We start from the raw sequence: 13,602 nt of genomic DNA, 5'->3' as shown, positions 1-13,602 counted from the left end.
CTCCAGGAAGTATTTCTAATCACCTTCCATTTGTGAATTTACCTATTTCTGGAATTAGGTCCACAAACGATATGCAGAACTATCATTAATGACCTGAGCAATAGCATTTATTCATATGCATCTGTTAGTTGTTTGGCTGGTTCCTTTGTCCTAAGAAGATTGAACTATGTCTGGTGCTTTCTGGCATCCCTAATTGGCTGAGCCCAAAGAATGAGTGAAATTACTACAAATTTTTCTGCCATAGGGCATTGTTCAAACTGACAGACAATATGCTATATTACTCAAATTGGAACTCTCCTGTAGTGGTGTATATGTTTTTTATTCAATTTTTTTGCTCCTGTAGTCCTGACTTCACATTGCATTCTTTAGCCAAAACATTGGACTTGCTCTGTTTATCTTCCTGTAGTGTTCAATTCATATTTTAATTGATAAATAATACCCATAGGAAATTACAAAGGCTAAGTTTTCTGATTATATACATGAATCTGTCATCAGATATAACAATTGTGATATGGAGAATTTATTGCCATAGGTCATTAAAAACATACTCAACCAGCTACCTCAGCCATGTTTTATGTGCTTGTACACTCACACCCATACACAAACAACTTCCAACTTTGACAAATAATTTTACAGAAGAAAACGAACTTCAATTAATTTTTAAACTCAATTTAGTCTACTTTGAATAACTATCCTGGTGAAAATGGCCTAATAATTTGAATCATAAATATGTTAATTATTGTTAAATTGGGGTTATCTTTTATCAATTGAATACTTTTTTCATGAATACTTGTGTAAGATCTATTAACAACTCAATTAATTACAATTCTGTTGTGCATCAGCCCCATGAAGAATACCTTATTAATCACAAGGGGGATATGGTAGTAAAAATTTAGCTTATCTTGGAAAATTACAGTTTAGAAGGAATTCAAAATTTAGATACAAAAATTGAAATTGCAAGAGATTAAAACAAAGATATCAGAATGGTTGATGTTTGCTTGTCAAAAGAGAGTAACAATGATGCATCTATGTGTTCTATGCCTCAGGCATAGCTGATGCTGAATTTTCCAAATGTAAACATAGGGAATCTTACCATTTATTTTGAAAAATAAATGAGATAAAATGAGTGTGCATCAATAATTCATGGTAACATTTTTACAACAATAATTTTAAGCATTCAATACCACAAATACGTTGCAAGTAACTCAGTATCATAGCAGCAACAGGAGGAAGCCTAGTAAAAGTGTCTTCCCAGTGAAGAATGGATACCTGGATTTACAGATTATTAATCTATTTTTTTCTATGAGCCTTTACAGTCCAGTATCAGTCAAAGGGCTCCAAATCAAATTAAACATTTAATTGAATGTTCCATCTAGACAATGCTATCTTAGGTCAGTTGTTCTGGGAGTCAGATTCTAAGACTCTGAGTTTAGAGTCCCAGAAAGATTATTGGGGTCTGTTACTGACAACATTATGACTGGGCAGAGGGACCAGTTGAACTGGAATGCAAGAAAAATAGGGGCTTCAGCCAATCTCATGGGTTTCCTGATTCTAAGATAGCCGTTCAGAGATATCCCATTAGAGGCATGGGAGCTGAACCTTTGTACCCTCAGATCAACCAATTATTGGATGTGAATTTTCCCAGAAAGGAAGAATAATCTTGGCAGGGATAATTTCCATCAACTAGGGATAACTCCTGGTGTGGGTTTCAAGTACGTCAGTCTGAAGCAAACACTCCTACCACTAGAGGCACACACAACAAAAGTTTTCTTTTTTTTTTTTTTTTTTTTGTTGTTGTTTTTTTTTTAATTGCATTTTAGGTTTTGGGGTACATGTGAAAAACATGCAAGATTGTTTCATAGGTGCATACGTGGCAGTGTGATTTGCTGCCTTCCTCCCCTTCACCCATATCTGGCATTTCTCCCCATGCTATCCCTCCCCAACTCCCCACCCCCCCGCTGTCCCCCCCACTCCCCCACAACAGACCCCCGTGTATAGTGCTCCCCTCCCTGTGTCCATGTGTTCTCCTTGTTCAACACCCGCCTATGAGTGAGAACATGTGGTGTTTGATTTTGTGTTCTTGTGTCAGTTTGCTGAGAATGATGGTTTCCAGGTTCATCCATGTCCCTACAAAGGACGCGAACTCCTCGTTTTTAATGGCTGCATAATATTCCATGGTGTATATGTGCCACATTTTTCCTGTCCAGTCTATCATCGATGGGCATTTGGGTTGGTTCCAGGTCTTTGCTATTGTAAACTGTGCTGCTATGAACATTCGTGTGCATGTGTCCTTATAGTAGAACGATTTATAATCCTTTGGATATATGCCCAGTAATGGGATTGCTGGGTCAAATGGAATTTCTATTTCTAGGTCCTTGAGGAATCGCCACACTGTTTTCCACAATGGTTGAACTAATTTACACTCCCACCAACAGTGTAAAAGTGTTCCTATTTCTCCACATCCTCTCCAGCATCTGTTGTCTCCAGATTTTTTAATGATCGCCATTCTAACTGGTGTGAGATGGTATCTCAATGTAGTTTTGATTTGCATTTCTCTAATGACCAGTGATGATGAGTGTTTTTTCATATGCTTGTTGGCCTCATGTATGTCTTCTTTTGTAAAGTATCTGTTCATATCCTTCGCCCACTTTTGAATGGGCTTGTTTGTTTTTTTCTTGTAAATCTTTTTTAGCTCGTTGTAAATTCTGGATATCAGCCCTTTGTCAGATGGGTAGGCTGCAAAAATTTTTTCCCATTCTGTTGGTTGCCGATTCACTCTATTGACTGTTTCTTTTGCTGTGCAGAAGCTGTGGAGTTTGATTAGGTCCCATTTGTCTATTTTGGCTTTTGTTGCCAATGCTAGCAATGGGGAAAGGATTCGCTGTTCAATAAGTGGTGTTGGGAAAACTGGCTAGCCATATGCAGAAAGCAGAAACTCAACCCCTTCCTGACACCTTACACTAAAATTGACTCCAGATGGATTAAAGACTTAAACATAAGACCTAACACCACAAAATCACTAGAAGGAAACCTAGGCAAAACCATTCAGGACATAGGCGTAGGCAAGGACTTCATGACCAAAAGTTTTCTTACTATGATAATCAGGCAGGTTCTCATCCTCTGGAAGCTGCTAGTCTACTTTGGGAGATAAGAAGAGTTGGATAAACAAAAACCTATAAAACAGTGAAAATTTTAGTAAGTAATATCACCCAAAATAAATAAAATACTGTGGGTTTACAGAGTAGGGAACTATGCAGTGACAGCCAAGATCCATGGGACTATTGTTTCACAAGTAACAGGAAATTCCTAATCTTTGGGGAAACTGAAGTTGAGTGAAAATTAAGAACAATTCACCATCACTGGTTTGTTAAGGCAGTGGTTCAGAAAAGACCCTATGGAAGGTGGGTATTATCCAAATCATTGACAATCTGAAGCACACATTCAAAGTAAAAAGTGCTCGTCAGAAAGTGAACACTTTTGTTCTTTCGAAAGAGAGGGGTTTTAAAGACAGCCCAGAATGGAATCAAATTCATATTCTACACACCTACAAGCTGGGAAGTCTCGATTGAGCCAATGAACATCTCTAAAAGGACAGTTTTCTTAACTGAAAGTTAAGCTTATTAATACTTATGTTCTAGGGATAAGCATTACATAAAATGAAACTGTCCCAACAAATGGCAGACTAATTAACACAGACCCACTCTCATTACAAACACATAAAGAGGAAACAAACAATAATACACATACACAATTGAGCTTAAAAGAGTTGAGAGAGATAGCATGGGGGGAAATGCCAGATATAGGTGATGGGGAGGAAGGCAGCAAATCACACTGCCATGTGTGTACCCAAGCAACAATCTTGCATGTCCTTCACATGTACCCTAAAACCTAAAATGCAATAAAAAATAAATAAAAAAAAAAAAAAACAGATGTAAGAAAAAATAAATAAAAATAATTATTTGAAAAAAAAAAGAGTTGAAATTATCAAGTGCCAGAAATAGAAAAATTAAAGCCAAAGCAGGCCTTAAAAATGGAAACCTATAATTTAATATGCACAGTAAAATAGAAGATGAAATTTTGGACCAGGGAAGGTAAAGTGCTGTCCCCAAAACATCTGCATAAGTTGAGATCCTGGAAGCAGTGCCCCTTCGAAGAAAAGAAGATTAGAGAAACTAATTACATTAGAAAAATCATCATCTGAGGCAAGGCAATAAGAAAGCATAAAGTCTCTGCCTAGAGCTCTAGGTAGGAAAAAAAATATCTCCCACAAGGCAAGAAGTCTCCAAGCATAAATCTCTACACTTATTATGAAGGTATTCCAAAACTGACATATTAATGTTATAACTGGCACCAAAAAATAAAACAAAACAAAAATTGTTGAAGACCCTGGAGTTTCCAGCAGAAACTAACCAAAAATCTCTCTGCAATACTGTTGCCATAATCTAGTATAAACATGGTCACAAATCTTTATTAAGGCAAAATAATCAAATAAATTTGCAAACTGCATGAGGAAATAATCAACTGTGTATTAGTCAAGATAATGTAGGTTAACAAACCAACACCAAAATTAAATCCAAAAATAATCTAAAAAAAGGCCAAAAAGAAGAAAAAATACTTACAAATCAAATTTAATACACATGTTAAATAGTAGATATAAAGCCAACTCTATCAGTGATTACATTTGTATAAATCAATTGAATATTTCAATCAAAATCTCCATTTTTAAAACTGCCGTTTACAAAAATTAAACTTTAAATATAATGACAGAAAAATTAGATGTGAAATGTTGAGGAAATACATAACATTCAAATATTAACAACTAATATCAAAGTGGGTTTTAATACAAGAAGTGTTACTGGAAATAGAGAGGGACATGTCTTAGTACCCATACAATCAATGCTCTAAGAAGATGTGGACATTTTATATCTGTTGCAACTCATTAAGAGGACTTAAAGTGCATATTCCTAAAATTGAGAGTGTAAACAAACAATGGACAATCCTATGGGAATATTTAACATATATTCTAAATGATTTAAAAAAAAAAAAGCCTGGAGGCGGTGGCTCACGCCTGTAATCCCAGCACTTTGGGAGGCCTAGGTGGATGGATCACGAGGTCAAGAGATTGAGACCATCCTGGCCAACATGGTGAAACCCCATCTCTACTAAAAATACAAAAAATTAGTTGGATGTGGTGGCACATGCCTGTAATCCCAGCTACTTGGGAGGCTGAGACAGGAGAATTGCTTGAACCCAGGAGGCAGAGGTTGCAATGAACCAAGAATGTGCCATTGCACTCCCGCCTGGGCAACAAGAGCGAAACTCCGTCTCAAAAAAAAAAAAAAAAAAGACTTGGAAAACAAAATTAATATAGTTGGTCTAATAGACATGTAAAAAAGACCACATAACAAAAACAGCCTACTTTCTTTTCACACATGCATAAAATATGTATCACAACCAACCACTTGCTGTATCATCAGAAAATCTCATAAAATTTTAAAAGATTTAAATCACTTAGAGAATATCTGACTACACCAGAATTAAGCTTCAAATCAATGACAAAGAGACTTCCCAACTATCTGAAAATTAATAACAATCAAAAAGAGCTGAATGTTGGTTTTTTGAAATGATTAAAAATGACTATCAAAACTGATCAAGAAACAAACTTCAAGACTGATCAAGAAAATATATATGTCTTTATCTGTATATATAATATATATATAATATATACCAACTGTATATTATTTGAACTCCCGTATTTTATACATATATCTGAAAATTAATGCCCATTATTTATAAACATATATATTTGTGTACATATATATGTACACATATATATATAATGTTGGCATTCAAATGGTGTGTATTCTGTATATATATAAAGAGAGAGAATAAAAAAGGTAACAATATACACATTAAATATAAGAGGTTACTATGAACAACTTTATGCCAATAAATTTAACAGTTTGAATTAACAGTTTTCTCAATGAATTAATCACTTAGAGAGGAAATACAAAAAAAATTAATAATTAAATATCTATCCATGAAACTAAAATCACTGATGAGAATGTAAATTAATGTAGCCACTGTGGAAAACACTATGAAGATTTCTCAAAAACTTAAAAATAGAAACACCATATGATTCAGCAGTTGCACTTCTAAATATATATATATACACACAAAATAATTTAAATTAGATTCAGTCTGAAAGAGATAGTAATACACCCACATTTATTACAAGATTATCCACAACAGACAAGATATTAGTAACAATATATCATGTTAGATGAATGAATAAAGAAAATATGATATATAGACATAATAAAATATTAGCTTTACAAAAGAGGAAATCCTGTCATATGCAATAAATGGATAAATTGGGAAAATATGGCAAGCAAAATCAGTCGCAGAAAGATGGATGCTGGTAAGTTCACTTATATAAAGTATCAAAAATAAATTCATAGAAGCAGAGAGTGAAAAGGTAGTTGTCGGGCTGGGGAAGGGGAGAATGGGGAGCTGCTGTTCACATGGCATAAAGTTTCAGTTATACAACATGAATAAGTTCTAGAGATCTACTGAACAACACTGCACCTATGTTTAGCAATATTTTATTAAGAGAGTAGATCTCATGTTAAATGTTTTTATTATAACATTTTTAAATATGCAGATATTTATATATGACTTTATTTGTATTTCCAAGTTGAATATTAACATTTAGTGAAATATATTTTTAAAAATAAAGAAATATCAAAGAAAATAAAGCCATTATGTAAAATTTTCAAAGATCTCAGACTGAGATAACTTTAATGGTGAATTTTTTCAAACGTTTTAGACAAAAATAATACTCCTATTACATAACACTTACCAGAGTAAAGGGAAACACATCCCAGCTCTTTCTATAAAACAAACATATCCTAGATACCAAAACCAGACAAGATAACTAAAAGAAAAATAACAATATTCTAACATAATCATATATTCAAAATCCTAAAGATAATATTTAAAAACACAAATTCAGAATAATATTAAGTAGATATTACATCATCATCATTTCAGGTTTTTTCAAAAAATGTTTGGATATTTTAGCATTCAAAAGTTAAAATAAGTCACACATTAATAAAGAATATGAGTATCTCTATAGAATCATTAAAAATGATTTAGCTAAGTATTCATAATTTTTAAAAATTCAGCAAAATAAAAATTTAGGAAATTTAATTAACTGATGAAAAATATTTATAAAATCTACTAGAGACATATATTTATTTAATTTTCGATTCAGGAAGGTACATGTTTAGTTTTGTTACAAGAATATATTACATAAAGGTGAGGCTTGGGCCTTTACTATACTCATCATCCAAACAGTGAACATCGTATCCAATAGATAATGGTTTTAACTCTCACCCTCTTTTCCATCCTCTCTACTTATGGAATCCCCAGTGCCTATTATTTCCAGCTTTATGTCTGTGTGTACCTATTATTCAGCTCCTAGTTATAAGTGAGAATATGTGGTATTTGATTTTCTGTTTCTGAGTAATTTTATTCAGGATAATAATGAGTAATAATGATAATTAATAGGATAGGGTAATGGCCATGCACCAGCGCCATTCATGTGGCTGCGTACTTTTTTATGTCTGCATAGTATTCCATTATATATATATATATATATCACATTTTCCTGATTGAATTAATTGTTGATGATCGCTTAGGTTGATTCCATGACTTTTCTACTGTGCAAAGTGTTGTAATAAACATGGAAGTGCAGGTAACTTTTTAATTTAATGATTTATTTTCCTTTGGATAGATGCCCAGTAGTGGGACTGCTGGGTAGAATAGTAATTCTATCTTAAGTTTCTTGAGAAATCTCCATATTGTTTTCCACAGAGGTTGTAATAATTTATATACCCACCCAGAGTGTCAAGGGTTCCCTTTTGTCTGCATCAACATGAACCTTAGTTAATTTTTGACTTTTTAGTAATACCCATTCTGACTGGCATAAAAATAATATCTCATTTGGTTTTCATTTGCATTTCTATGATGATTAGTGATGTTGAGCATTTTTATGTTTTTTAGTCCCTTGTGTCTCTTCTTTTGAGAAGTACCTGTTCATGTCATTTGCCCACTTTTAAAATGAATGTTTTTTTTTCTTGTTGAGTTATTTGCTTTCATTGTAGATTCTGAATATTCTTTGTCAGAGGCATAATTTGCAAATATTTTCTCTTATTCTGTAGGTTGTCAGTCTACTCCATTGATTTTATTGCTGTGCAGAAGCTTTGTAGTTTAATTAAGCCCCATTTGCCTAGTTTTATTTCGGTTGCATTTGTTTGGGGGTCTTAGTTATAAATTCTTAGCTTAGGCCAATGTCCAGAAAAGTTTTTTCTAGGTTTTTTTCTAGGACTTTAATAGTTTCAGGTCTTATCTTTAAGTTATTAATCCATCTTGAGTTGATTTTCATGTGTAGTGAGAGATAGAGGTCTGGATTCACTCTTCTGCATTATTGTATATAGCTAGTCAATTTCCCCAGCACCATTTACTGAATATGGTGCCCTTTCCTCATTGTTTATTTTTTCCAAATTTGTCAAAATCAGTTGGTTATATGTATGTGGCTTTATTTCTAGGTTCACTATTGATTTGTGTGTCTATTTTTGTACCGGTACTATGCTATTTTAGTTACTATAGCTTTGTAGCACAATTTGCAGTTAGGTAATGTGATGCCTTTAGCTCTCTTCTTTTTGCTTAGAATTAATTTCAATATTCAGGCTCTTTTTTGAAGAGCCTGAATTTTGGAATATTCAGGAAATTTGGAATGTGGAATTGTTTATTCTAATTCTGTGAAGAATAATGACATTGGTAATTTTATAGACATTTTGTTAAATCTGTAGGTTACTTTGGGCAGTACAGTCATTTTAATGATATTAATACTTCCAATATATGAGCATGAGATTTTCTTTTATTTTTGTGTCATCTATTTCTTTCACCAATGTTTTGTAGTTCTTCTTGTAGAGAGCTTTTATCTCATTGGTTAAATGTATTCCTGGATATTTTAATATTTTTATGGCTATTGTAAAGAGGATTGAGTTCTTAATTTGGTTCTCAGCTTGAATATTATTTGGTGTATAGAAATGTTAGCTATTTTTATACACTGATTTTTTTTCCTAAAACTTTACTGAAATTGTTTATCAAGTCTAGCAGTCTATTGGAAGAGTCTTTAGGGTTTTCTAGATATAAGATTATGTCATCAGCAAAGAGAGATAATTTTACATCCTCTTTCCCAATTTGGATGCCCCTTATTTATTTATCTTGCATGATTGCTCTGGTTAAGACTTTTAATACTATGTTGAATAGGAGTAGTGAAAATGGATATCATTGTCTTGTTTCAGTTATCAAGGGGACTGCTTTCAACTTTTCCCCACTCCATCTGATCTTAGCTGTGAATTTGTCATAGATGGCTCTTACTTTGAGGTATGTTCCTTCAACGCATAGTTTGCAAAAGGTTTTTACCGTGAAGGGATGTTAGATTTTATCACATGATTTTCCTGTATCTGTTGAAACTATCGTGTGGTCTTTACTCTTAATTCTGTTTTTGTGATGACTCACATTTATTGATTTGCAAAAATTCAACCATCCTTGTGTCCCTCGAATAAAATCTACTTGGTTACAATGAATTATCTTTGTGATATGTTGTTGGATTTGGTTTGCTAGTATTCTTTCAAATATTTTTGCATCTATGTTCATCAGGAATATTGGCTTGTAAAGTTTTGTTGTTATGTCCTTGCCTGATTTTGGTATCCTGATGATAATGGTTTCATAAAGTGAGTTGGGGGAAATTTCTCAATTTTTTAGAATAGTTTCAGCAAGATTGGAACCAGCTCTTCTTTGTATATCTAGTAATATACAGCTGTGACTCAGTCTTGTCATAAGCTTATTTTTGTTAAAAGATTTTTCATTACTGATTCAATTTCATTACCCATTAATGGTTTGTTCAGTGTTTCTATTTCTTCCTGATTCAATCATGGGAAGTTGTACGTTTCAGGAATTTATCCACTTCTTCTGAATTTTCTAGTTTGTATACACAGAAATGTTCACAGTCCTCTCAAATGATCTTTTGTATTTCGTAATATCAGTTGTAATGTCACTTTTTTTCTTTTCTGATTATGCCTGTTTGAATCTTCTTTTTTTCTTGTTGAAACTAGCTAGCAGTCTCTCAATCTTATTTATCCTTTCAAAAACAAAATTGTGGGGTTTTGATCCTTTGTATAGACTTTTTGGCCTCAAGCTCATTTAGTTCTTCTCCCATCTTTGCTATTTCTTCTATTCTGCTAGATTTAGGTTTGAAAAGTTATTCATTTCTAGTTTCTTGTGGTGTGATTTTAGGTTGTGAATGCAAGATTTTTTTTTTTGTATCTTTTTGATATAGGCATTTAACACTATGAACTTTCCTCAGTAAAACGTTTGATGTATCCCAGAGTTTTTGGTATGTTATGTCTTTATTTTCATTCATTTAAAAAATTTTCACGTTTATGCCTTAAAATTTTTGCTTTTTACACAAAAGTCATTCAGGAGTAAGTTATTTACTTTCCATGTACTTTTGTAGTTTTGAGTGCTCCTCTGGGTATTGCCTTCTAATTTTATTCTACTGTGGTCCAAGAAGATTCTTGATATGACTTTATTTTTAAAAAATTTATTGAGACTTGCTTTATGACCAAGCATATAGTTCATATTGGAGAATGTCCCATGTGCAGATGAAAAAAAATGGATATTCTGTAGTTATTGGGTAGAATGTTCTATAAATGTCTATTAGGTCAATTTGATCTAGAAACTATTTTAAGTTTAGAGTGCCTTTGTTGAATATCTGAACTTAATGGCCTGTTTAGTGTTGACAGTGGGGCATTGAAATCCTCCATGATTATTGTATTACTATTAATCACTTTTCTTGTATCTAGCAGTATTTGTTTTATGAATCTAAATGTTTGATATCGGACAAATACATGTTTAGGATATTTAAATCTTGTGTTAAATGCTTTATCATTAATAATGCTATTCTTTGTCTTCTTTTACTGTTGTTGGTTTAGAGTTTTTACCTGATCTAAAAATGGCCAATTCTGCTCATTTCTGTTTTCAATTTGTTTAATATGTCTTCTTCCACTCCTTTACTGTGAGCCTGCACAATTTTTTGTAGGCAGCAGAAGCTTGAGTTTTCTTTTTTATCTAGTTTCTTAGTCTATATTTTTTTTTAAGTGGAACATTTAGGCCATTTATGTTCAAGATTAATGTTGATATGTGAGGTCTATTCCTGTCATAGAGTTACTAGCTAGTTGTTTTGTAGAGAGACATCTGTAATGATAAACTTTTCATAGCTTTCCTTCTAAGATTGGGACTGAAACATGAGTGAAAATCTTCCCTTTTATTCTGTACTTTAAGAGTTTCTAACTAGGTAAATAAAACAAGAAAAACAACCAAAAAGTCATAATTATTGAAAAAAAAAAGAAATAGAAAATGTCAATAATTTTAGACAAAATAAATATGCATGTAAAAAATTTAAAATCTACAGAAAATTATTAAATTTACTAGTTGAATTTATCACAGACTAGATACAAAAAGGAATTTATTCTATATATCAGCAACAAAGAGAAAAATAAATGTAATAAAATTTATTTGTATTATAACAGAAAAAAGCAATATTTTATTCTAAAAATGATACAATATTAATGCTCAAATCAAAGAGGACAATAAATAGATGAATACCATGATCATTTATTGGATAATTTAACATGTTAACTTGAACAGTTCTTAGGAAAGTGATCTATAACTTCCACATAATCTCAAAATAATAATTTTTTTTTTAACTTAGAAATTTTGGGGGTTAGCAGAGAAAGTAAAAAGCTGTTTCTAAAATTCATATGGAATTGTAAAAGCCAAGAATAGACAAAGCAATCTTAAAGAAGAATGGAAGTGGATAAATTAAATACCAACAGATTAAGACCTATTATAAAACTATACTAATTTAAACACATAGTATTGGCTTTTTATTGCACAGTATTGGTTTAATTTGCTACCATATAAAAATACATATCTTAATTCTTACATATTGAAATCTTTTGAAGATAAATTGCAAATTTAACTATAAGAGGTAAATCATGAAACTTCTAGAAGAAAATGTAGGAGAAAATCATTATGATATTTATATAAGAAATATTTTCCTTAAAGGAACCAAATTTGCTAACATGATAGAAAATAAAAATTGTCCCATATTAAAATTAAAAACTTTTGCTAATTGGGTACATTATGATTGGTTGGCCATGGAATGGCAGATGTATTTTTACATATCTCTCACAAAATTTTGGATTTAAAATACATGAAAAAATTATATAAATCAATAAGAAAAAGGAGACAACCAAATACAGTATGAGGGGAATAGGTCTTAAATAGATTATTCACAAAAGAGGACATTCAAATAGCCAACAATTATATTAAAAGTTACTTAAGTAGCTTAATTTCATTATTCTACAAGAAAATGCAAATCAAAATTGCAATGAAATACCACTCATACATAAACAGAATGATTAAAATGAAAAATCCAATACTCAGTATTTGTGAAGTTATGGAATAGCCAGAAATATTATACATAACTGGTAGAAGAATAAGTTGGTATAACTTTGGAAAACTCTTTGACAACTTCTACTAAGTATATGCATTTTCTATGGTACCACAATTCAACTTTTTTGTATATACCCAATAGAACCATGGACATCTATTCATTAAAAGATAAATATAATAATTTTCACAGAACCACTGTTTACAATAACAAAAACAACAACAACAACTAAAACTACCAAATACCCTTCAACAAAATAACAGCAGAATGGATAAGTATAATTTGGGCATATTTTTATAATGTAACAATATCTAGAAATTAGAATAAATGTGTACAGCTACAAAGGACTTTATGGATTAATCTCACAAATTATGCTTAACAAACCACACACACATAGACCATACAAATAACACAACTAGTGTGAATAGCATGATTCGTTTTATATGAAACAAGAAAACATAGGGGAAAAGCTGTCTTTTATGCTGTTAGAAGTCAGGATGTTCATTACTCTGAGACAATGATGTGAACCAAATTCACAGGGCCCTTATGGGGGTGCTAGTACTGTTTTTGTGTCGACTTGGGGGCTATGTATGGGATTTTTCAGTTTGGAGAATTATAATACTTTTGTATATGTATATTACATTTGAATAAAAATGTTAATATATACTGAAAAAGAATTAATTGAACAAAGGCAAAACAAGTAAGTTTAAACATAGAAGTTATACTCTATGCAAATAGAAGCATAAGAAAGTAGAGTGTTTATATTTCTAATAGCAAGATATGAGCTAGTATGTGAACAAAAAGCAAAAGGGTTATTTCCAAATGTTAGAAGGATCATTTCATCAAACACACATAACAATTATAGAAAGGTATATGCCTAATAACAGAGATTCAAAATACATAAGGCAAAACAGAAATAGAAAATAGACATATCTCTGGGACATGACTCTTACAGTTACTTACTTAATATCTAGACCAAAAAATTCAGTAGTTGATGATGATGTGAACAACAC

Source organism: Aotus nancymaae, unplaced genomic scaffold (genome assembly GCF_030222135.1).
Source record: "Aotus nancymaae isolate 86718 unplaced genomic scaffold, 86718_ANA_hifiasm-v0.15.2.pri h1tg000020l, whole genome shotgun sequence".
In the NCBI taxonomy this organism is placed as follows: domain Eukaryota; kingdom Metazoa; phylum Chordata; class Mammalia; order Primates; family Aotidae; genus Aotus; species Aotus nancymaae.
The sequence above is the reverse complement of the archived record's forward strand: the minus strand, read 5'-3'. Positions refer to the sequence as shown.